Raw genomic sequence first — 25,690 nt, 5'->3', positions numbered from 1 at the left:
GTATGCAGAAGAGCAGGAGTTTGCACCAGCCAATGGGAGAAGTGTGCTGGAGTGCACTGCCTTGCACAGTAGTACAGTAGTAGGCACACTTAAGAGGCCTATCCATTAGCATATAAATTGAACGACTGAACGATATATCGTTCAGTCGTTCAATTTATCTGCTATGGATAGGGCCTGAACGATGGCAGATGCTCACTCCCGCGGTCGATAAATTGAATCTTTCATCTCTCCAACATGTTGGTCAATTATCAAATATTGCTGCCAGATATTAGAAATATCTGGCAGTTTATATGCGGTAAATAACGAACGACGAACAATAATTTATGCAAACCAAACCCAGGATGCTCCGAGTTCCCGCCACAGTTCCCTGGAGAGAAGCAGCAGCTACAGAGCGTCGGGGGACAACGCAGCTTTGCAAAAGAAAAAAGGTAAGTACAGTGCATCTATGGGGGATTGGTAGCGGGGTGGCTTGTAGTGCAGTGAGGGTGGGGTAGAGGAGGGTTGTTTATAGTGGGGGGTTTGCGAGGTAGTTTACAGCGGGGGTAGCGGGCTTGTTTATAGTGCGGTGGGGAGCAGTGGGCTTGTTAATATGCGGGGGGCAGCAGGCTTGCTTCTAGGGGGACAGCGGGCTTATTCATAGTGCATTGGGGGGGTAGTGGGCTTGTTTATAGTGCGGTGGGGGCTAGGTGTTGCGGCGGTCAAAGGAGGTGCGTCGCTTTTTTATGTGTATGTAGCGAGTAAAGGGGCTCTAAGGGGGCACTACAGGGGCTCTAAAGGGGGCACTATAGGGGCTCTAAAGGGGACACTACAGGGGCACTACAGGGGATCTAAAGGGGGGTCTAATGGGGGCTGTACAGGGGCAATACAGGGGCTCTAAAGAGGGCAATACAGGGGCTCTAAAGGGGGCACTACAGGGGCTCTAAAGGAGGCACTACAGGGGCTGTAAAGGGGGCACTACAGGGGCTGTAAAGGGGGCACTACAGGGGCTCTAAAGGCAGAACTACAGGGGGCTCTAAAGGCGGAACTACAGGGGGCTCTAAAGGCGGAACTACAGGGGGCTCTAAAGGCGGAACTACAGGGGCTCTAAAGGGGGCACTACAGGGGCACCACAGGGCCTCTAAAGGGGATCTCTAAATAGGGCACTACAAGGGCTCTAAATGGGGCTCTAAAGGGGGCACTATATGGGGCTCTAAAGGGGGCACTATATGGGGCTATACCAGGGGGGCACTATGGGGACACTAAAGGGGCTATACCAGGGGGCACTATGGGGACACTAAAGGGGCTATACCAGGGGGCGCTACGGGGGCACTAATGGGGGCACTAATGGGGCTCTACAGGGCTTTAAAGGGGGCACTACAGGGGCTCTAAAGGGGGCACTAAAGGGGGCTCTAAATAGGGCACTAAAGGGGGCTCTAAATAGGGCACTACAAGGGCTCTAAATGGGGCACTACAGGGGGCACTATATGGAGCTATACCAGGGGGGCACTATGGGGGCGCTAAAGGAGCTATACCAGGGGGTGCTATGGGGGCACTACAGGGGCTCTAAAGGGGGCACAACGGGGGCACTAAAGGGGCATTACCAGGGGATGTGAAGGGTCATACAAGGGGAACTGAAGGGGCACTAAAGGGGAGCTGAAGGGGCATAAAGGGGAGCGGAAGGGGCACTAAAGGGATGAAAAAGGGCACAAATGGGAGCACAGCAAAGGGGATCTAATTGGAGCACAGTGGCACTACTGTTTGCAAATGTCTATTAAAAATAAAGTTTATATTATTTTGCAGATGACAGTTTCTCAAGTACGCAAATTTTGGATGGGATTCATCGAAATGTACCAGGCCAATGAGTGCCTGTCCAAGTTATCCAGCAAGGACTACTCAAACAGAGATAAAAAGAATCAGGCACTTAATAAGCTTGTAATCTACAGCCGAGGCTGACAAAAAGATGCTGACGTCGACTGGGTAAAGGCGAAAATTCAGAACAGTATTCTTAAAGGTGCACAATAAGTACAACGATGCACAACGTTCGGGAGCAAGTGCTGGTGAAGTCCAGAAGCCCAAGCTGTGGTATTATGACCTGCTCCTATTTGTTCTTGAACAAGACCCAAAGACACGGTCGTGGTGCACGCAGGAGCTAAGGGTCGAAGAGGAGGAGGACCTCGAAGAAGAGTTGGAGGGTCAGGATTAGGTAAACTATTAAAAATGTTATACTATTTGGATTAGGTAAAGTCTATTGCTTACCTTAAAAAATATATTTAATGATTGTGCGTCAGAATTTTTACCTTTCCCAGGGCTTCCTTAATTTCCAGATCACTTAATGGTAAGTATTTTTTTAGTAAATGTATATTAATTATTATTTATTTTTTCAAGGTCGAAGTTATAGAACCTCCCTCCAGCGAGCCCACAGAAGTTTTGGAGGCGGATGTGGAGAGGCCGGCCAAGTCTGCATCTTCCTCTGCAAATTCTCCCGGGAGGAAGAGACGAAGGCTGGCTATAAAGACTCCAGCCTCTAAAGGGCTTAAGTAGCGATTGGAATTGACGTCATCTCCAAGCGTCCACTTTCATGATGGAAGAGCCGGGTCTGTAGAGACCCGGCTCTGGTATAAACGGTGCCAACTCAGGAATATGCTGGATCGGCACAGGGTCTGATCCAGGGGGAACACTGTTCCTCCTCCCGGATCAGACCCAGTATTTTGGTCTAAAAGCAGTATTGGTTTTTAACCGTTAATGGAAGGGGTTCAGTTAAATTTTAGCAATTGTCTTGGGCTATTGGTTATAGTATACCGGTGGTGTATTTGGTTACTGGTACACATCACACTATGAGAGCGTAGGTTTGGGATTGGGTAATTATAGAACACTTCTTTTTTCTCCCCTATGGGAGGGGGTTGGGGTGAACCTTGGGTTTATAATACATAAAATTAAATATTTAAATTAACATCTTCATGCTAAACACAGGTTGGTCAGGATAGAAATATATGATTACATTATTTGCCACAATAAATGTTTTGGTTTGTCATCATTCCTGCCAGTAATAAAACATTATTTTACATATACACATAAAAATAGACAAAGTAGCAGTGTAAAAAACTATTTTTTTATTAAAGAACTTGTATTTTTTTTCACGTTTATTTTAAAAACTTACATTTTTAGTGTTGGGAACACGTGTCAGTTTGCACATTACATGGTCACATTATTAATTAATTATTATTAATTATTAATAGGTAATCAGGAATTTAGAGGGCTGCAGAGAGCACCACCCATCCCTTGAAGAAAAAATCGTAATGTAAACTCCTTCTTTAATGAATGTTCAAACAATCATTAAAAAAAAATCCACTCCCAGAATGAAGTCATGCGATATCGTTCATCTTTCGTCTTTTGCCAAAATCTGTCATGTACATGACAGATATCTTTCAGCACAGCCACCGGAATTTTCAATAGATATCTTTTGTCTTTCATCTTTCAGAAAAACATCTGCTAATAGATAGGCCCCTTTAAGCTGGGTACACATCAGACGATGTTTACCCAGCCCGACGTCACGGGCGACAGGACCTGGCATGCTGCAAGTGCAGGTGCCAACGAGGGGAAGGATGCAACATGCTGCATTCTCCAGCATGGCATCGTTAGCAACATCCCCCACCGCGCTGCAGCAGGCCCAACAGGAGATGTCGCCAACAACTCGCGGGAGCCCATATAGGACAAAATATCGTCTGGTGTGTAGTACCCAGTTTAAGTTTTGCAGAGTACATGTCAATTTGTACAGCAAATGGGTGCAAAACTATTTGATTTTAAACAGCTGGTATATTTTTAATAGGACACACAGCGCTTCTACTAGTTACATTGATAAAGCATTTTTATAGGCACACTTAGCCCAATGTAAATCAATTCAAACATGTACTGTATTATAAAAGGCAGCATAGCTGTTCACCCTAATGATTCAACTATGCCATGAAGCAAAATGACACATAGCACTAGCCTGTTCAGCTGACACTCTAGACCAGGGTCCTGAGAGACCACTAACAGTCACACCGTCACTAAGGGGGTGCGGACCGCACAGTGTGTCACCCTCTGAGGGGGTGACACCAAAATGCCAGCTCATCCTCACTGACAGGGTGCCAGGAGCTGCCCAGTATCATCACAGTGCAGCGCTCAGCTCCCAGTCACTGAGTAGGAGCTGACAGACAGTGCATGTAGAGTCTCTGGGGGAAGCCCGGCATCTCTGGGAGTGCTGCTGGGCACTCCCCCGGAGTGATGAAACTAGGAGCGTGTTGCAAGGCCATGCCCCCTTTTGGGGCGCACGCACGGTTTTGGTGCATGCAGAAGACTTACTTGCAGAACTGGGTGTAATCGACCCCAGTGCTGCTACTGCAATGCGTGTTTTCCAGATCTCCTAGTTGGAGCACAAGTGTATTCATTACTGGCTGACACATTTCAAAAGATCCTCCTGTAGTGCTTATTATTTCAGTTGTGGTACTGAGGAGATCTTTAAAACATGCACTGTTAGGGGTCCCTGAGGATTGGCGTTTGGAAACAACAGCCTAGACTATAAGATCTTGCAGCATTATTCTTTTTTTGGGGGGGAGTGACATATTTATTTATCTTATGTAATTAATGTAATATAGGCCTGATTCAGAGATGTACGCTATGCCTGCGATAATCACCAATCTGCACATATGTGTGAAGGCACTTTACTGTTTACTAGCAGTGTGACTTGACAGTGAGGGAGCGTTATTAGGAGGTTACGGTGAGTGGTGGCAAAGAAGGGAGGCATGTAGAGACCATTTCTGGGGGTGTCACATCCTGCGTTTGCGATCCAGTAACTAGAAATATTGCTTCAGTGTCTCAGTTCCCACGATCATTCTGTGGGACCATAGACACACTCAGGACTGTGATAATCAAATGATCTGTGACTGATGCTATACACAGACGCTTGGATTTTCTCAATATATCCCCTGGTGTCTGTGACATTTGCATTTTTTGCATAGCAGCTGCTTGCACAGATGCAACGGAGGCAGCTTTAGCGTACAACTCTGAAGGTCCTATATACATAGAGATACACAATTTTTTGTGTACATCCTACTCTAAATGAGCCCCTATAATATTATCTGCCAGCCCAAATTACTTTGTTAAACTGTCTGCATGTTTATCATGGCTTCACCATTAGAAACAGATAGCTAAGACCGTAAAGTGCTACAGTACTCAACTCAGGCTTGTCACATGTAAACTGACGACAGCTTGCAGCCTTTGGACTATTAGTTTACTATCAAGAACTTAAAATATAAAAAGTGTGTTCTAGGGTTTAGATTGCTGGTGCTCTGGGAACACGATCAAGGACGATAGGTAACCTGATACATTTCGGGGGTTGCGTTGGGAGGTCTTCTACCTTTCAAATGAACTGCATATAGGGGTATATTTACTAAAGTGCAGGATTTTAGAACTAGAGTTGTTGCCCATAGCAACCAATCATATTCTAGTACCATCTTCTATCATCTAGAAGATGATAGCTAGACTCTGATTTGTTTGCTATGGGGAACTACTTAACTTCTAAAACCTGCACTTCAGTAATTATACACCTTAATCTCAATAGTACATTAATACATTTAATCAGTTGAAGAGACACTTATCTGTAGTATCATCTAGTCATTTTAAACAGCTGTTACAAGCTATAGCAAACAAATATGACGACAAAGCAGAAAGAGCTGGGGACTGCAAGGGATAGCTTGCAACCCTACCCCTAGCCCTCCCTCCCCGTGGCCTAAACCTAACCTCTCCACCCAGTGCCTAAACCTAACCCTCCTTCCCTCCCCACACCGTAACCCTAACCTCCCTCCCCCTAACCCCAGTACTTACCTTCAGGATTCCAGTGGTCGGGATGCCGGCGCAAGTATTCTGATAAGTGTTAGGATTCCGGCTTAGGCATTCTGACCGCATCCCCTTGCAAACATTATATATATATATATATATATTTTTTTTTTTTATACATAGAACTCATCTTCTCATTTTACTAAAACTCCAAAGCTTTTGATGATTGCTAGATTTTTCATGATCACTTCATTTCCATACACTTTCACTGTACAGTTTCCTGTGACTCCAAATGTATTACTATGAAAATACACAAGCTGGATGTGTTTCCCACCATCACACAGCACCAGGTGTAGCAGAATGTGAGGCTCATTGCCGTTTTCACACACTAATTGCTATGAAAATTGACTTAGCCGACAAGTGAATTTTTTTCAAAGCTATGCGCTCATATAGAGTATTTTACCTGTTTGTAAAAACACAGCTGGAGCATAATTATAGATTAGATTATCCTTGTGTTGCTATGAATACAGAATATATGCTCATGTCTGAATAATGCAAGTCTGTAATATGCCGTTGAAATATATTAGAAAAGTTATTTAAAAGTAGCTCACATTATATTTCCACCTTTCATACTAGGATGCTATTAGTATAGCATATCAGGATTAAAAGGTTGCAAATGCCCCCCGGCTGATTACCATTATCTTGCCCAGAGGAGTTATGACCTTCAACAGTGAGGTTATTAAGGCACCCGTTTATGGCAGGTAAGCTACACAGTTTGCTTGTGGCACTTAAAAACAAACAAATCATGGGCTCAAATAATTAGGTGCAAGTTGGGTCCTCAGAGCCGTTCTTATGGCGATTTCACACTGCACATTACGTTTGCAATCCAATTCCAAACTCTCATCGATTTTTAGAGGAAATTCACTTTTTTTGTGCGCACCAGCTGAGCAGGTGAAATCTTTATGCTAAGATAAAAATGACAGGAAACAGTGCAGAACCTCTGGTACACCCCTCCTAATGAATAATCATGCACTTGGAGGGGTATAAATAGCATAATTTGGACAATAAAGCCGTCCGTTTTCAGGGGAATTTCTCTAAGCAGCGCAATAATGGGTTAAATTATGTCAGGCAGGTACGTAGGGGGGTTGTATTCATGGAAGAGGGTTTTTAGTACTTGTGGATGAAGGGTTAAAATGTTTATTCCAATTTTTAACAAAGTTGTAGTCTCCATTAGTTTAGTTATTGCCACTAACAGTCTTCTATAATGGTGCTGCTCTCTCAGGGCCTGATTCAACAAGGGCTAATAAGCACCAATCGGCAGATCTTTGCGTTCTGCGCATGTGTATGTATCGCAGTGCGGGTGCCCGAAACGTCCACTGTGATCAGGACTGACAAATCGCAGAGTGAAGCACAGGAAGTGTCGTTTGTGGGTGGTGACGGGGTGGTGGTCGAGGAAATGCAAGCATGCCAGTGCATTTGAACGCCGTTGTAGGGGCATGCATAAATTAGCCACTGCAATGCCGCCCGCAGCCTGAAGCCTCATAGCATGCGTTGCAGTTAGCAATTTCTGAGTTAGGTCAGAGCTTGTGTAAGTGTGGGTGAGGCTAGAGATGTTACTCAGTTGTACTGATGTTTTCGCAGTCTTGCTAAACATTACGGATGTGTGGAAGGTAAAGTGGGCGTCCTTGTGATGTGCTGCGGCAGCATAGCAATCGCAATGGATTAGCATACTATCGCAGTAGAACTGCGTGCATAATCGCTATTGCATTTGCAGTTGCGATCCGTTATGAATCAGGCCCTCAGTTGTCACTAACAGGGCTCTATTTATTAAAATAATTTTTACTAAAATAAAGTGAAAAAGGATGTTTTCACACCCTTTTCACATTATTTTAGTTTCACCTGTAGTTATTACAGGGCAATTGGAGTAGAATTAGTAAAATTCTACTCCAACCCCCAGTATCACTTATTTTTAGTAAAGCAGATCGCATTTCCCATAATTGTAATGGGAAATGTGATCTGACCTAAGTTACTAAAAATAAATTGTAAAAAAATACCGGGGGAAGCCCTGTGATAATAACGCCACCTGGAGGTGGCGTTATCCAGGGTCTCCCCCGGTTACCGGGCTCCCACTCTGCTCTAACGGGGAGAGCAGAGGCGGGAGCCGGTACCAGTAATCAGCTATGTGGTCTAAGCAGACCGCAAGCTGATTGCTATACAAAAAAGAAAAAAAAAAATTAAAAACATTTTTTTTTCCTTACCTGAATCCAGGGACCGGTGATCGGGCCTCCGGTGATGGCTCCTCTCCGGTCAGCTGGTCTCCCATAGTACACTGGGGCCCGGTCATCAGGTGATCGGGCCCCAGTGCAGTATGGGAGATCACCTGATCGGGAAGCCTGGAGAAGACCACCGGAGGCCAGGAGGATGCAGGTAAGTGTAATGAAGGGAGGGGGGGGAGGGGGGGTCGCGGGGGCGGGGCTTAGTGCCGGGGGCGGGGCTTAGCGTCGGTGGGGGGTAGTAGCGGTGGTCGGTCGGCGCATGCGCGGGCTCTTAGTCGCGGTATTTTTTCCGAAAATACCGCGACTAGAGTGCGGATGGGATCCGCAGGGACAGAGCTTTATCGCAAGCTCTGTCCCTGCAAGGGATTTATAGTAAATCCCTGTGATATTGCCTGAATTCGCAATGCGAATTCACTCGGTAATATCACACTACAATCCGCATTCAATATGCGGATTGTAGTAAATAGAGCCCTAACAGTCTTCTATACATACTTGCCTACTTTTGAAAAGTAGTTTCAGGGAGATCATTTACGGTAGTAGCAAGCGCCCCGCGCGCCATTGAGGGGCATGGCCAGCGCTGCCCAAAAGGCGTGTCTAGATCCACCTATGGGTGCATCTATTGCCAATTGGGTGTGTTCTAGACCAAATTAAATTACAATGACTTTATGTAAACACTTGACACGTGACACTGTAAATCAACAAAATATTCTGTATTGCTGACATGGAGGTAAATTGGTGTCAATACATTTCCATATGGAGACAAGGGGCATAAGGGGGCGTTGCAAAAAGAAATCTGGACAAAGTAAGAATATGCTCCTCCACAGCCATTCTAATTAAAATGCTTCAACCTTCCATTCAACCACGCACAGTGGTTTACATTAATAGAACCCCCCCCCACACACGCAGAGATTCACGTTAATAGAACCCCCTCCCACACACGCAGAGATTCACATTAATAGAACCCCCACACACACACGCAGAGATTCACATTAATAGAACCCCCCCCCACACATGCAGAGATTCACATTAATAGAACCCCCACACACACACGCAGAGATTCACATTAATAGAACCCCCACACACACACGCAGAGATTCACATTAATAGAACCCCCTCCCACACATGCAGAGATTCACATTAATAGAACCCCCACACACACACGCAGAGATTCACATTAATAGAACCCACACACACATGCAGAGATTCACATTAATAGAACCCCTACACACACACGCAGAGATTCACATTAATAGAACTCCCACACACACACGCAGAGATTCACATTAATAGAACCCTTACACACACACGCAGAGATTCACATTAATAGAACCCCCACACACACACAGAGATTCACATTAATAGAATCCCCCTTCACAGACACATACACAGACTCTCATTAATAGATCCCCTCACCTCTTCTCTCTTGCAGCACCACTGACATCAGTGGTTCTCGCTAGAGCAACAGTGAGCTCTGAAATACTCACTCAGCTCCTCAGGCAGTGCAGCATTGGCACCTCCTCCAGCTGTCTTCCGTTATGGCTGGGCAGCCGGGGCAGGCCAGTCAATGCTGGGAGCATCAGTCTCTCCCAGCAGTCAGTGTGTGTCCCAAGTGACTGTCAGCTGTGTGCAGGGGGATGACCTGGGAGGTATCTCTGGACTCCACAGCAAATGGACGCCCTGCCCCTGCGATGTCCTGTATTCAAGCCCAGGCCCCATTGCGCATGAGCAGTTAGGATTTTCTGTGGGGGCACTGGGGAAAGCGGGGGATTCAGGGCCATTAGGCAGTTTTAGGCAATTGCCTAGGGGCACCGACCATTAGAGGGAGCCTCTGAGTCCGCCTATCAGAAGTCTGGAGGATGTCTCTCATCTACATACTGCCAGCGGCAACTGCAGGTGCCAGCAGGTGCTGTCACTTCTTTCTCTTGCTCTCTGAGCTAGTCTAATGTGCTGTGCTGTCCAGGCTGTCATCCTTCCTTCACACAGCCAGGCAGCCAGCCCGACAGGACAGCTCTGTCCCTGCTGTTTCCTCCTCTCCCCTTCCCTCACTTGAGTCCCAGCCACTCACAGAGTAGCTCTGCCCCCATGATGAGTCAGTCTCTGAGCTGAGGAGCTGTGATGGCTGGGAGCAGCAGCTGCATGCAGAAGATGAGAGAGTGACAGTCAGGCTGGTAAGTGATGTTTGCTGACAGTCTTAGGCCTGTATTCAATTACTGGTGAAAACCCGTTATCGGTGATAATTTATCGACGATGACGTCATTTTCGCCTATTGTAATTATGCCTGTATTCAATTACAAAGACTTTTCGCTGAAGTGGGGATAAGTTTTATCCAGTGTTTAGCTGGCGAAAAAAAGTGCAGAATTGGGGGAATGCTCCCTAAAAACAATGTGTGTTAATAAAAAGTTAAACAAAAAAATCAGGACACCCCAAAAATGTTTTTAAAATTTTGGGGTTAAAAAAAAAAAAAAAGGGAACACACTTCTAAAATAGCTAAATTCAATACTGAGGGGTTCCAAAGTTTGCGGTGGATGATAGCGGCAGGTGCATTTTTGCAGAATTTTAAAAAATAATTTTAGGGACTGTTTTTCTCCCAAAAAATTGCTAAATGCTCTTCTGCATCACCTTCTTCAAAGCCGCATTTATGCACCTGCCGCAGCTATTTAAAAACCCGACTTCCCTTCAGCATGCAAAAATGGGGGTACCCATAGTGATCCCCCATGTCTGGACATCTTTAGGGGGGTCCAAAGATGTTTTAACGAAAATTCCCATTTTTTTTTCTCCACTCATAGTTTGGCCGGGTCCCGTTTTCGCATCCTTTGAAATTGAAAACGGGGATAATCGGGCACGCGCGCAATACTGGAAAATAGTCGAAAAGTCTGGACTTTTCGCCTCAAATTGAATATGGGCCTATGTGTCAGAAGTAAAAGTAAACTGACACCCAAGAGTGCAGCACCTGTAATTATTTTGTTTTACAAACACATCTGTGCTCCCCACCCTCTAACCTGCTGGTGGAGGCTGATACAGATAAGAGCTCCCAGGCACATAGTTTGCATGACATGGGGCAGATAAGGGATCTGAACAATATCCTAGGTCCTTGCAGTTATACTACTTTGCATCTCCCCTGTTGTAAGAGGTCTCGATATAACCACATTTAGGGCCTCATTCAGAGGCGGTCGGAGGATGCAAGCAGTCGCTCAGAAACTGGGCGGCCACTTGCATCCTGACCGCCCGCCTCTGTTGCAGTCGTTAGGCAGTGGGTTAACACCGCTCCGGTGATGGTTGCGATGGTCAGAGACCATTGCGACCATCGGGGCTTACGACGAGACCCTAGGGTAGGGTCTCCCTTGTCGTAAGCCCCGGAGAGCTTCTGGCTCTATCAGAGCCGGAAGCTCTCCACTGACATCACTAGTGATGTCAGTGGGGCCGCCCCCAAACGGTAGGCGTTTGGGCTGCCACCCCCCCGGCCCGCCTTCCAAACGGGGTGAGCTGTCAATCAACATCGACAGCTCGCCCCCTTTGGATTGAGACCCGCAACGACCGGCGCTGTCGGTCGTAGCGGGTCTCACGCATGCGCACAACGGCACCGTCGCCGTCGTGCGCATGCTCTGTGGGGGGCCATCGACCCGGTCCGAGCGCATCGGCACTAACGACCGGGTCTGAATGACCCCCTTAGTGCTCTTGAAATGCCAGCCTCCTTCTAGGTGAGATATTGCTCAACCCTACAATTATACTGTATTTACTGTATTATTTTAATTCTGTATTGTAATGTTTTGAAACTACTTTTTATTTTTACAAATAATCTGTTTGCAGAATGTATATATGCAGTATATAAGTATGTTATACAGTAGGCCTGCTATATTATCCCTTTAATTTGGGACACGTGAATACTATTAGGGAACTGTAGTGGATGTGTATGTGTCTCTGAGCTTGGCAGAGGGTTTGGGCGAACCACGGGCGGCATTGTGAACCTTTGCCTAGGGCACACTAAAACCTTGCACCGGCCCTGGGGGATTGCATATACCTTGCAGGGTAGTGGGAGTTCCCATCTTAATTCAGGAGACTGCCTCGGAAAGCGGGAGGGTAGGCAAGCATACTTCTATAGGGTCACATTTTTGGAGTCCAGGATGGTTTCTTCACTTTTTCATGCACTTATCCAAGGTCGCATTTTGTAAAAGTCGCACACCCTCACCACGACTACCAAATATTCTCATTTCTAATTTGAGCTCACATTTCTCTGGTGCCCAGTATTAGTGCGATGATTAGTGCAAATGTCATGAAAAAAACTCCCATTGCAAACTCACACCTAATTGGATTAAGCCCCGTATGTATGAATATAGAAAGGCTGCAGAGCACTTGGACAGATAAATGGCCCTGTTTTGGCTCCTAAGGTTCGACACTAGTTCTAGACTGATGCCAAAGTGAAACAATACTCTTGCTTCTGTAACACTTTTGTAGAGGTTTAATATACATTTTGCAATCATTCTACAAACTATGATTATTTCTGAATCAAATCGGAGACTATCAAATCACTTCAATGTTACTCATCTAAATTGATATCGAATGACCCTAAACTGAGGCTTGTATAGAAAGTAACTCCCTATTGGCTGACTATTATTAAAGTCCGGACCCTACTGCAATCAATGTGGTTGGGCTATACAATTTCTTTCAGATTAACAGAGAACAGTGCCTTTTGCACTTGGTGTTGGACATCTCTAATTTGCCTGACAGTAAGATTAATAGTATAAAAATATAATACTCCTATTTGATGGCAATCAGAAATTATTGGCAAGTTTTTCCATATTTGCCAACTTCTCACTAAGCTATGTACTGTAAAAAAAATCTCTTTAATCAGAGTGAGCAGTCAAGCACACTGCTTGGTCTTATTGGGAAAACAGAAAAAGCCCCCGTGGCAATCTCCTTTATTGCACATTCTGGAGTCTCTCTACCCCCTGAAGATAATGTGGTACAAATCAGGTGATTTTACTGTCAGTTATATAATTATAACATACAGTGAGGCTGAAATAGAGGCTTTTGCTAACTATGGATAATTGCAATATTCTGGATGAATTCAAAATGTTGAAAGATAGACAGTAGGCAATCATTTCCTAACATCAGAGCACTGTGATCAGATATCCAGTTCATGCGGAGAGGGCATTCTTACTTATTGCTCACTTTGCAAGAGGAATTTGAATAAAGGATCCTGTTCATCTCTATGTATGATACAGTAATTACCCTTCTTAACAACGCTTGGGTAAGTCCTACTGTACATTGTTGCAAATTATACTGGCAAATTTCCATAATAACTTCACATATTTCTAAATAAATATATACGGTGTTTCCCCGATAATAAGACCTACCCTGAAAATAAGCCCTACCCTTACTTTTGTAGCCCGGTCTAAAATAAGACCTACCTTAATCTCTTTTTGAGCTGGTAACGCTGTAGAGATCAGCGTTCCCAGTCATGCAGTGCGCGGGTGACGTCATGACGTCTCCCGCGCGCTGAGGATCCTGTGCGGCCGCGCCTGCTGGATCATGTTAGATCCAGTCAGCGCGCAAGTGAGAGGGACATCCCGGATGGCGGCGACTCAGGTAAGTACGGTACTGTACTGGTGGGGGATCAATTACAGGGGGGCTTGCACTGCAATAAGGGGGCCTGCATAAAGGACACTGCTACAGGGGGGGCCTGCATAAGGGGCACTTATACACAAGGGAGGCTGCATAAGGGGCACTGCTACAGGGGGGGGCCTGCATAAGGGGCACTGCTACAGGGGGGGCCTGCATAAGGGGCACTGCTACAGGGGGGGCCTGCATAAGGGGCACTGTTGTCAATGTTAGTTAAAATAAGACCTACCCCGAAAATAAGCCCTATGGTGTTTTTTGGAACAAAAAAATAAATAAGACAGTGTCTTATTATCGGGGAAACACGGTATGATAAATACTGATAGTACATGCATGATAATGTACTACATTGATAATAGCAATGCATTGTAGTGAAAACACCATAGTCCTGGGAATGCAGTAAAATGGAAAATATATATAAGATTGTGATCCTGTCTATATGTACCACATTAACGCACCGTACATGTTAAAGGGGCCCCCAGTATCTAAAACTCCATGAGAACTGCCTTAGGTTTAGTAAAGGTGAATTACATGCCACTGTAACTTGCCAACTCTCCTTGATTATCAAGGAGACTCCCTGAAATAGTAGAAATCTCCCTGATGAGTCTATCAATCACCCTGATTGCACCTTACCCCCATTAAGAAGCTGTGTATGTATGTATGTATGTATGTATGTATGTATGTATATATATATATATATATATATATATATATATATATATATATATATAGCTAAATGTGGTACTAAAAATGGCGCCACACTCCCTCGTTGATATCAGTGATCCGGATTTTATATGTAAAATGTTCCTTTCACAATACACCTCCTGTTGTAGCAGTGGCAGCCTTCAACTCTCCAGTAGACCGTTGTTCATAAGGTCATAGGTAATTTATAAAATACAAAAAGGTGAGAGAACAAGCGCCTTATGGTGTAGTAATTGATGGGAATTAATTGTATAAATAGTAAGGTAATCAAATGTGCGTACCCCAAATGTTGTAAGAACAGTCACGTAATCAGTATCTTTTAGACTTCATTCAATAGATCCTTTGGACATGGGGCTCAACCAAAGAGAAAGAGAGAAAAACACTCTCATAGTGTAGTAATTTTTTGAGTTTAATATAGAACAAATAACACACAAACAATATAATTACATTTAAAAAGTTTTTGAAAAGCTTATCTGAGTTGTCCAAACAAAACTGGATTTAGGACATCAGCAACACTGATCTATTGAATGAAGTCTAAAAGATACTGATTACGTGACTGTTCTTACAACATTTGGGGTACGCACATTTGATTATCTTACTATTTATACAATTAATTCCCATCAATTACTACACCATAAGGCGCTTGTTCTCTCACCTTTTTGTTTTTTGTTTTTTATATATATATATATATATATATACACAGATATCTATACATTAAATGGGTTCATTAGTATGATCCCTATGGCTACATGCATTTTCTGTAAAAGTGTCAGTGTGTTTTCATCAACAAGTATATCTTTCTAACAGCTTTGGTGCTAATTTACATAATTTATGGCACATCTCTCAGATGTAGCAGTACACACCCACTGTAACGTAAACTCATAGGTGTTACTTTCACAACCTCCCTGAAGTGCTTTTTCAAAAATAGGCAAGTATGTCTAAGCTCTCAGCTTAGCTACATTGTCATTCCAATTTCTGGCAGGAACTGTGGGCCCGATTCAGACCCGCTCGATAAATGCGTTTGAACGCAGCCGTCAGCTGCCAAAGTATGCAAATCCCGCGATCGCATGGCAAGACATTAGCACGCCCACTATGTCTTGCCGAGCGATTGCGGTGTGTATTTAGACACCCACCAGCCTGTCTTAAGATGCCCACTTTCCATTAGTAATACACGTCATCTCCAGGAAGTGTATTCAACAATTGGTAACATCAGACCCATACGCAGCACTTGTGGCTGACCATATCCTACTGTAAGCACTGCGAGTGCTTCAATGTATATTCCAGCCATGTGATGTGTATTATGAGGCTCCATCTTAATTATGCACGCCTCTGAAAACAACGTTAAGACGCACAGACACGCCTGCGTTCACACCACCACACCCCCGTTTCCATCGACCAACTCCTGTCACCACCCACAAATGGCTCGTCCTGTCACTCATTCAAGTGAGGCGTCTGTGTACAAGGGGCGATAGCGCATGCATCTTGTTACACATGTACAGATTGCAGGCTACATGCGAACACAGCCTAGCGAGCAGGTCTGAATTGGGCCCTGTGTTCATTATATTAAAGCCCACAGCCAAGCAGAGGAGGGGACAGGGTTGTGTCGTAACCCCCCACATTGACTGGCAGGAGGGCAAATCTTGGTGTAGTTTCTATAGAAGCAAACTAGGCACCCATGTTCATCAATAGTCTTGCTTCACCAGATAACTGACCCTCTTATAGAGTAACAATGTATAACTCAAGTACCCAGTCTAGAACCTGACCCCTAAAGGAGGCAGTGGGATCCAAAGGGTGCCAGTCCAACTCTGCTTTATTTAAGCATATTGGTAAGTTATTTGGGCTAATGGTGGTCCATCAGTAGTGTAATTGTGCAACATTGAGGGAATCATCATTAGTACAATGCTAGAATAGACTCAGGTACATACATAGGAATCGGTATGAAATACCCCGGCACCAGTGAAGCTCGCGACTGCTCTAAAGGTAAGTACTAACTAACCTAACCCCCCCTTCCCCGCTGCCTGAACCTAACCCTCCCGGGGAGGTGCCTAACCCTAACCTCCCCCCGGGGGTGCCTAACCCTAATCCCCCCTTCCCCTAGCCTGACCCTAACCCTCCTGGGGGAGTGCCTAACCCTCCCAGCGGCTGTCCACACCCGGTGCCCGGCTTACCTTCAATCGGTATGCCGGGCGTCGGGCTCCCGACATAGGTAAAATGACAGGCATTGGGATCTCGATGCCTGTCATTAGACCCCTTCCGGGATTAGACAGTCAGAAAGCCGGCGGTCAGCATTTAGACCCGTCGGCTTCTTGGCTGCATCCCCATATGGAATCAACGCCTGTCATTAGACCCCTGCTGGAATAAGATAGTCGGGAAGCCGGCAGTCAGCATTTCGAAATTCGGCTTCCTGACTGCATCCCCATTCACATTCATGTTGATTTCTAAAAATCTAAATTACCATATCTAATTTAGAGAAATATAAAAGGCCTATATGGAGTTAGTTGCATTTCAAAGACCCAAGAACAGCCTATTTCCTCTATTACTTTCTATACCAAACTATGTAATCATTTCAATTTATTCAAAATGCAGGGCGGTAGCTAGGGGTGTGCGGCCAGTGCAACCGCACAGAGCACAGGGCTCTGTGGGCAGCACCATCGCTACCCTACGGTCCCTGTTTCTGGCTGGGTGTCTGGAATGGCATCCTGCAGCCAGCACCATTGAGACAGTGTTGTCTGTAGCATTTTTCATTGGGAGAAAAAGGTGAGTGACACTTGGGTTGTCTATTTAACACTGTTATTCACATATGCTCTGTTATTGTTGTTGTCCTGAGGAAGGGGATTTGGTCCCCGAAACGTTGACCAATAAACCACCCTGGCATAGGGTTCACTGTTCATTAGAAAGTCTCTGAATGCCGCCTCTCTCTTCGCATATATATATATATATATATATATATATATATACAGTAAATTCAGTGCGCAAATCAATCAATCAATCAATGCATAAACACATATAGTACTGTGAAAAGTTTTTTAGAATCCAATAAATAAATGGATATTTGGAACAAAGTAAATCTGTGTCACAGACGCCAGATATAGCACAGGCCACAGGTACCACACAGGCCGGCGTCTTCCCCACGTTAAAACCCGGATCCAAGCGGGTATTGGTTTATCTGGAATTGAGAGCAAGAAAGAAGGGGCGCCACATAGTGCATGAAACTGTAAAACAGATTTTATTGCAGACAGCGGACATAAAACTCGTTCAATGAATATGCGTACCACAATCAGCGATCAGATACCATCGCAAGTAATAAAAAATAAATATATATAAAGTGCAAAGAGAATGGGCGGCACTGCAGGACTTTCACCATAAGCAAAGTTTAATGCCAACGTTTCAGGGCTTCACGCCCCTTTGTCAAGGTTACATACCTTGACAAAGGGGCGTGAAGCCTTGAAATGTTGGCATTAAACTTTGCTTATGGTGAAAGTCCTGCAGTGCCACCCATTCTCTTTGCACTTTATCGTTTTACTTTGAGGAGGGCACGCAGGCCATCATATACTATGGGATACGGGAGTGCCGGACCGATTGGATCCTTATATATATATATATATATATATATATAAAAATGAAAAAATATCCAGAAAAGAGTGCACTTACTAGGGTTTTGATAAATGTAGAATGGTTTTTATTCACATCAATCCATGAAGCGTGACAGTTTGGTCTGCTGTGAGACCTTCCAAGTTGGCATCATTATGAGCGTGAGTAAATTCTCAATAAATTTTCTGATAACATCATATACTATAAGAGGCACATTGACGATGTGTTTCTGGTGTGGAGGGGAGATAAGCATGCATTTTTTTGAATGGTTGAACAGTTGAATGCCATGAACATTGTCATGCCATGCCATGACGGCTGACTTGTCGTGGATTCATTTTTTGGATGTTACAGTTTTCAGAGTTGGACTGAGGTTGGGGTACACCCTCTTTGGTAAACCAATGGATCGGAACACTATCCTGTGGTTCACAAGTTATCATCCAGATGCGTTAAAATCGAATCTATCAGTATTCCAATTGTTACAGGTGCTGAGAAATAACTCAGACAACAAACAGGCTGAGTTACAACTTTTTACTTCCCGTGGATAGAAATTATCTTTGGTCAACAATGGCCTCACCAGGGCTAGAAATATTTTTTCAAGTAACTAGACTAGAACGGCGGAAGCAGATAACAGGGATAGGCTTATCCTCGGAACCAGATGTGACACCAACCTGGGTGCAGTGCAAAAGTCAATAAGAATAAACTGGAGCCTCATCAACACTGACACAACATTTAAGAAACTAGGCACAAAGCCCCCGTTGCTGAGCATTAAATATGGCAGAACCTTTAGGATTAACTATTCAGCTCCAATATGATTCCTGGAAGAAGCAGGGGTGATCTTTGGCTTCCAAAGACCAAAGGGTGCTTTAAATGCCTTGGATGTATGACATGCCAGGCCCTTGTCCAAGGAAATCACTTCTTTCATCCACAAAGTGGGAAGAAGATTCATCTCAGACACCGACTCACCTGCTTAACAGATCATGTGATCTATTATTTGACTTGCCCGTGTGGGCTTATGTATGTTGGTAGAACCATTAGGACCTTCAGAGAGCAGATGGTACCATAAAGGAAGGGCACCAACTGTCTACTCTCAAATACATGATCATCGACTGGGTCCCTCCCCGAAAAGAGGAGGTGATCGTGATACTATGCTTCTAAAAAAAGAAGCACGGTGGATTCACTACTTGGACACGGTAGCACGAAAAGGACTTAGGGGTCTATTTACTAAGCTGTGTTAGGAGATAAACTGAACGGTGATAAGGTACCAGCCAATCAGCTCCTAACTGACATTTTTCAAACACAGCCTGTGACATGGCAGTTAGGAGCTGATTGGCTGGTAATTATCACTGTTCACTTTATCTCCTAACACAGCTTAGTAAACAGACCCCTTAATGAGTATAACTCACTTAGTGTCTTTCTACAATGAATTATCATATGAACACTTCTACGTTTATAGCCTAAGCTGTACTGTTATGGTGTAACTTCCTAGATTTTGCGTACATCTTTTTTGAAAAAGTTGGTTTTTTTATTTGTTTTCTTGCATTTTCATATTTTTTTCATCATCCATTCATCAAGGTTTCTCTAAGTTTTCTCTACATTTTTTCCACTTATCTTCTCTGGAATGTTTGACCTTAGGTGGTCACTGTTGAAATCATGGCTTTGCATCAAAGTCTTCAATGTGGTTGATTGTATCATTTTATGTATATTTAACAATTCAGTGTCATTTAATTGTTGGTGATGTGAGCACTTGTGAAACTGAGCAGAAGAGTAGTGGCTCTATAGTGGAACCACTGGAAAGTTATACAAGCTACTAGCGACCAGCCCCAGCTTCGCACAGGAACAATTTTGAATTTAAGGCGATAGTCTTTTTTAACTGAAGTCTTATAAGATTGCCCTGTAGACGACTTAAAGACTAAGGCTGGGTACACACGTAAAGATTTTCTGTCCAACCATCCAACTAGTTGATTGGTTGGAATGAAAATCTGGTAACATATGGGAGTAAATGATAATCAGCAATTTGCTCCTAAATGCCAGAAAACAGATGAAAATTTGTCCATTTTCCGGTGTGTGTGGGAGCAAATTACTGATTGTCATTTACTTTCATACCTTACCAGATTTTCATTCCAAACAATCAACTAGTAGGATGGTTGGACAGAAAATCTTTACGTGTGTATGCACCGTTAGAAAGATTTAGTTTTGACGTGACACGCAAAAGGGCCAAGTAAAGTTGGTCAACTCCAGCCAAGTAAAGTGTCTATCCCTGTGCGTTATTTATTGTCATGCCAAAGCAGACTCTTACTGGGAATTGGACTTGTTTGAAATGAAAGAATCATGTTACACAAATGAAATAGGAAAGGTAAAAAAGAGAAAAACTTAAATTTTATATCAGTAACAGGGCTTACATTAATTTTTCTGGAGAAACCAGATAATACATATCAATCTCTACAGGGTATAAAATAAAGTCAATCTTTGTGAATATATCTTTAACGGTTTAGGCAGCGTAAACCAAGAAAGCTCTTGGACATCTGTTTTTTCATTGACTTACTACTTGCTTCACTAAAATTGTTACTGCTCGGTTTCCATGTCATGCATTAAATGTTTCTAACACCTAAATCTTCCTCGACAAATGTTCTATAGAATAGTGACAACTGCATCAAACCCGTCCTGTGGTTCTTGAGATTAACCTGAACAAACATGCAGGCACCTACCAGGCACTTTATTTTATACTATGTATAGATACTGAACTTAATAAAACTTACAAGGCACAGACCTTTTAGGCTCCCCAAATAAAATATCACCTACACATGAGTGATTTTTTATTCCATCTCCTTTACAGTTGTTTTAAATATTAAGTCAACTGGAAGCTTTAAAATCTAGAACAAGTTTAACATTTTAAAGCACTCCCAGACCCCAAAGTGTGTTTTCAAGACTAAATTTTAAAATATATTTATGCCATTAGACCCATCTAAATGCCCTTTTTAATAATTTTAACTAGTTCTGGAAGCAGGAAGAAATCATAGAAATTATTTCAGAAACAAATAAATACTTGTCCAGAGTATGGGCTAGTAGGAAGCTTCACTTCACTCCAGAAGCAGCATTCGGCCACATAAATTAATCTATAAGTGCTGATATAAGTCTTCCAAGCATGAAAACATCTGGCCACAATGGATTTATACTTTGGAATCTAACCCATCAAGGGGTTTATGTATCAAGCAGTGAAAAGCATGGAGAAGTGAACCAGTGGAGAACTTGCCCAAAGCAACCAATCAGCTCCTACCTATTATTTTATAGACTGTACTTGATAAATGCTACTTGAAAGCTGATTGGTTGATACCGGCAGCCGGCTTCCCGACTGTCATATCCTGGCGAGGGATGAAATGCCGGGCGACTAGATGTAGACGCCTGACATTTCCCCGATGCAAGCGGACAGCCGCGGGGGGGGGAGGGTTAGGTTTAGGCCACCCGGGGGGGAATTAGGGTTAGGCACCCCCTCGGGAGGGTTAGGCTAGGGGGAAGGAGTGTTAGGGTTAGGCATCCCTGGGGGGGGACTTAGGGTTAGGCACCCCCCCGGGGGATTTAGGTTTAGGCAGCGGGGAAGGGGGGGGTTAGGTTAGGCACTTAGAGGGGCGATTAGGGTTAGGCACCCCTAAGGAGGGTTAGGGGGCTAGGTAGGTTAGAGAATATTTACCTATCCACGATTGGCATTTCCAGCGCTGTCAGGCTTCCGCTGCCGGGAACTCTGCTGATGTCGGCCAGGCTCTGCCGGGAATCGAACCGTGGCCGGCGGTATTTCATACCGATACCCCTACAGACCCCTTGTTTCAAATAATTTTTTTTATTTCTTCATTTATGAATAAAATTAATGTAGAATTATAAAACTATACTGAATTAAACCCTAATCTAAAGAATTAAAAAACAATACTGAATTAAACCCTAATCGAATGGCCTAATTTAAACTCTTAATCAGTCCTAAATTAGCCTAACTCTAAAACTAGCTTTCATCTTAGACTAAAGCTGGCCAAACACGGTGCAATATGCACCTTGCGACGCGACGGGGGATCCAACGTCCGACATATCAGGCAGTCCCAACAAATGGTGCGATCGGGTGGCTGACTGCCCAATATGCTGGCTCCCCCCTCCCCCACCCGCATAGCGTGGCATGGGATCACACATCACATCCCCAGATCGACTGCAGTAAGATCTGGGGGTGTGATGCACGACCTCACTGGTGCGCGCACTATCCGATATCATGCCCATACACGGTACAAAATAGCTGCCAAATCGTACCAATCGGTCGGATCGGCTGATTTATCGCACCGTGTATAGGGGGCCTTTACACTAAAATAACCCAAAATCAAACTCTACAGTATGTCCTAGTTATCTGTCCATAGTACTAACAGAGCTTAAGCTCATAAAATGTAAGAAAACCTAGCACACAGCATCAGTTGTTTAAGTGGACTCAGAAAAGAAAACAATTATTAGTGTCTTACTGCTCTCGATGGTCATTTTGTGCAAAGGACATATGGATGGGGGGGGCGCGGTTCATTAATGTATTTCCTGCCTCGAGATGCTAATGTTTCACAGAGCACCTGTGGCCTGCACACCATGGATGCAGCTATTATATTCACTCACAGATGTATGCAATGACTAATAATGCTTATCACATAGTGAATTTATAGACTACAATATCTTCACATATTTGTTCATGCCACAAACTGGCAGCCTTAAGTTGTTGTAGGCAGCAAATAGCCACCTGTTTATAATGATTAAATACATGGATTTTATTATATACATTATTGTGTGTGTTTAGGTCTACTTAATGTGTCCCCCTGTCATACTCCCCATCCCCGTCCCTCCCCTCCCCCTTACCTCACACTACTCAGCGGTCCAGAGGCAGAGAGGGCGGGTGGGGAGCGCTAGTCGGACTTGCCCTGGTTGCAGTGGACGCTTGGAGATGTCATCTCCAAGCGCCACTGAAGCCGGCCAGTCAGGCAGCATGCAGCACAATCCGGGTCATCGGGACCTAGATCACGCCGTTTACACTGCAGGGTGACACGGGAACGGCCCATGACCAACCATTCAAGCTACCAGAGTTGTAACCCCGGGTCCCAGGTGGATCCATTTACACTGACAAAAATCCCAGGTTGATGCGCATTCACCTGCATCAACCCAGGTTTTTAAGTCAGTGTAAAAGGGGTACAACTGTGATTAGAGTCACTACCAGTCTCATAGCAGGTGAACTGTGCATCGTGGTCCAGCACTCCCTACCCTTAGCACTTGTGACATTATGACAACATACAGCAAGCACTGGGGCAGCTGTGGGGGAGCAGGAAGGTGGCCACCAAGTGTGTCCTAGGAACACAACCTACAGCTTTCTTTGGGATGCCTTTCCATAAACCCCACAAGGTAAAACTGTGTGGCGGTATGCCATCAGGGTAGTGACTGTGCCTCCCCCTCAGCCTCACCCCCTGGGCTGCAACACCCCTGTTACAGACTTGATCAATTACCATATTTTAGAATACATCAAAGCTAAGTTTTTTCAATAAGAACAGTAATGCCTGAAATTGAGTAGTCTGGGAAGTCTGAGAGTTATTAACATGCATGGTCAGAGTTAATGGCAGATATTGAGTACACAAGGAAGTCAGAGAGTTATCAGCAAGCACACGCAGAGATAATGCCAAGAAAACCCCAAGCGCTAATACCTAAAGGATATCAATGGTCCGTCTCTTAAAAATAGGCTCCACCTAATTGACAGCCAGCACTCCACAAATAGGGAAAACTGGATGATCCCCAAAGCAGATAAAGAACAAGTAAAAAAGTATGTAGGATGCTAATCAAATAAAAGGTATATTTTAATGAAGCAACACATATTCAACACACATGTAATAAATAATTAAAGATATCATGGCTAGAAAATCAAAAAACATCTGGAGGTATACATAAAAAGAGAAATAAAAACAGATTTTTTTAAATAGAATCAGCAAGCACCACAACAATAATATGATGCTACCTGTACAAATTGTCTCAACTCCTAAATAGCACCAGTCAATGCTGCTTGGCAACACAACATCAGAAGAGGAGTCTGGTTTGAGATTTTTGTAGCTTATAAGTATCAGATTGTAGCTCCATTTGAGAGGAATAATAAGTATCCTTTTTTGAAAGACATATTGTTGACAAAAAAGAGTCTCAAACAAAGTTCCCAGGAGAAATCAGTATATTCAGTATACTGCTGTATGCTGTATGTAGCAGTCCCAATTGATGGCATAAGCTATAAGTGAATCCAGATGGAAAACTTATAATAAAGAGGCTGTGGAGTTTCAAGTGTGGGTTGCCGGATCAGTTTAAACAACATGCATGTGTAGTGAGTAAATCGTCACATTCAAAATTTGGACCCCAATGGTATCCCTTGTATCAGTCACGGTGCTGCGTGGTGAATGTAACAAAGCCAGCATTAGTATTTACCAGTCGCCGTGTTTCTTTCAAATGGAGCAGGGAACCACATTCAGAGGGAACGGCAGCCCATAAAACCTGTAGCCTCTCCACAGGTGGGCACTCTCGTTACGCGTTTCTCCGCCTCAAGCCCATCGGCGGTTTCCTCAGATGATGTGCCTCCAAGACCCGGCAGCCGCTATAAGTACTGGTCTGCCGTCAATTAGTAACAGGTGTTTTGTCCGGCTCTATATTGCGCATACGCATTCTCATATGCGTTGCCGGCCTCGTTCCGGGTATACATAGTGTCAGGACAAAAACAACACTGTATTCAAAGGCTACTTTAGTGAGATTGCCAATGATTATGATCACTTAGTCTCATATATACTGTCACTTTGTTATAGCAATTAGTTTGTGGAGTTTGTGGAGTAAACATTGTAATCATTACAACAGAGACCAGACTTTTTGGTGGTGCATTGCTGACATAATAAACTACCTATAGTTAAAAAAACATTTTGCATATATAGAAAAAAAACAGGAAAAATGTGTATCAATCTATGGTATAGCCCGATGTCAATATAATGTAATGAATTTTTTTACTTCATCATTGGGTATCAATCATAGGACTAAAGGCAATAAGACTTTGTATTTTATTTTAATTAATATCATTAGTTTATTTTTTATTATAATTTCATATTTGCAGTATAGATATAAATATATATCACCTCAGGGTGTTAGTGGACATACTAGAACCATTCTAGACCATGTCATCGTTCAAAACCACACCACATTTGTTTTCATAGATATGTATATATATTTTTTTGGTATAGTAATAAGCTGCTTTATATCTTAGTCTTTAACTTTTTATAGGTAGTAATTTTTAATTTTCATATAAATATAAATATGTACATTCGCCTACCCTTTACACAAATAGCTTGAATACGTGTGTAACCCACAAATGTACATTGGCATACGGTCTATAATCATACCTTTCAAATATTGTATAAATAATTAGATATGATATTTGGCCGCAGAATGAATCAGCCCATATCATAATCTATGCAGCATATATAACAAACACTATTTGATAAATCTATTTGAACCTTAACTTAATCTCTATTCCTATCCTAATCTACATTTTAATTTTGTAGAAATAGAGCAGGAATTGAAATAGCCCTCTGGATGTAAACCCTAGGGTTGTTTCGCTAAATATATAAATTGAATAGTAATTTTCTGGTTACTACATATTTCAATTCATATGAGATATTAAATATAGAGAGAGATAG

The 25,690-nt window shown here is 43.5% G+C and overlaps 1 protein-coding gene across 7 annotated transcripts in view; it reads right to left on the bottom strand.

Moving 5' to 3' along the window:
• Positions 1 to 25,690, bottom strand: part of INPP4B (inositol polyphosphate-4-phosphatase type II B) — an 813,539-nt gene that overhangs the window by 255,364 nt on the left and 532,485 nt on the right. The window lies entirely within an intron of this gene.

The sequence above is a fragment of the Taudactylus pleione genome, unplaced genomic scaffold (assembly GCF_031769625.1).
Source record: "Taudactylus pleione unplaced genomic scaffold, aTauple2 ptg000389l, whole genome shotgun sequence".
Taxonomy (NCBI): Eukaryota; Metazoa; Chordata; class Amphibia; order Anura; family Myobatrachidae; genus Taudactylus; species Taudactylus pleione.
Note: the sequence above shows the minus strand (reverse complement) of the source record. Positions and strands in the feature narration are given on the sequence as shown.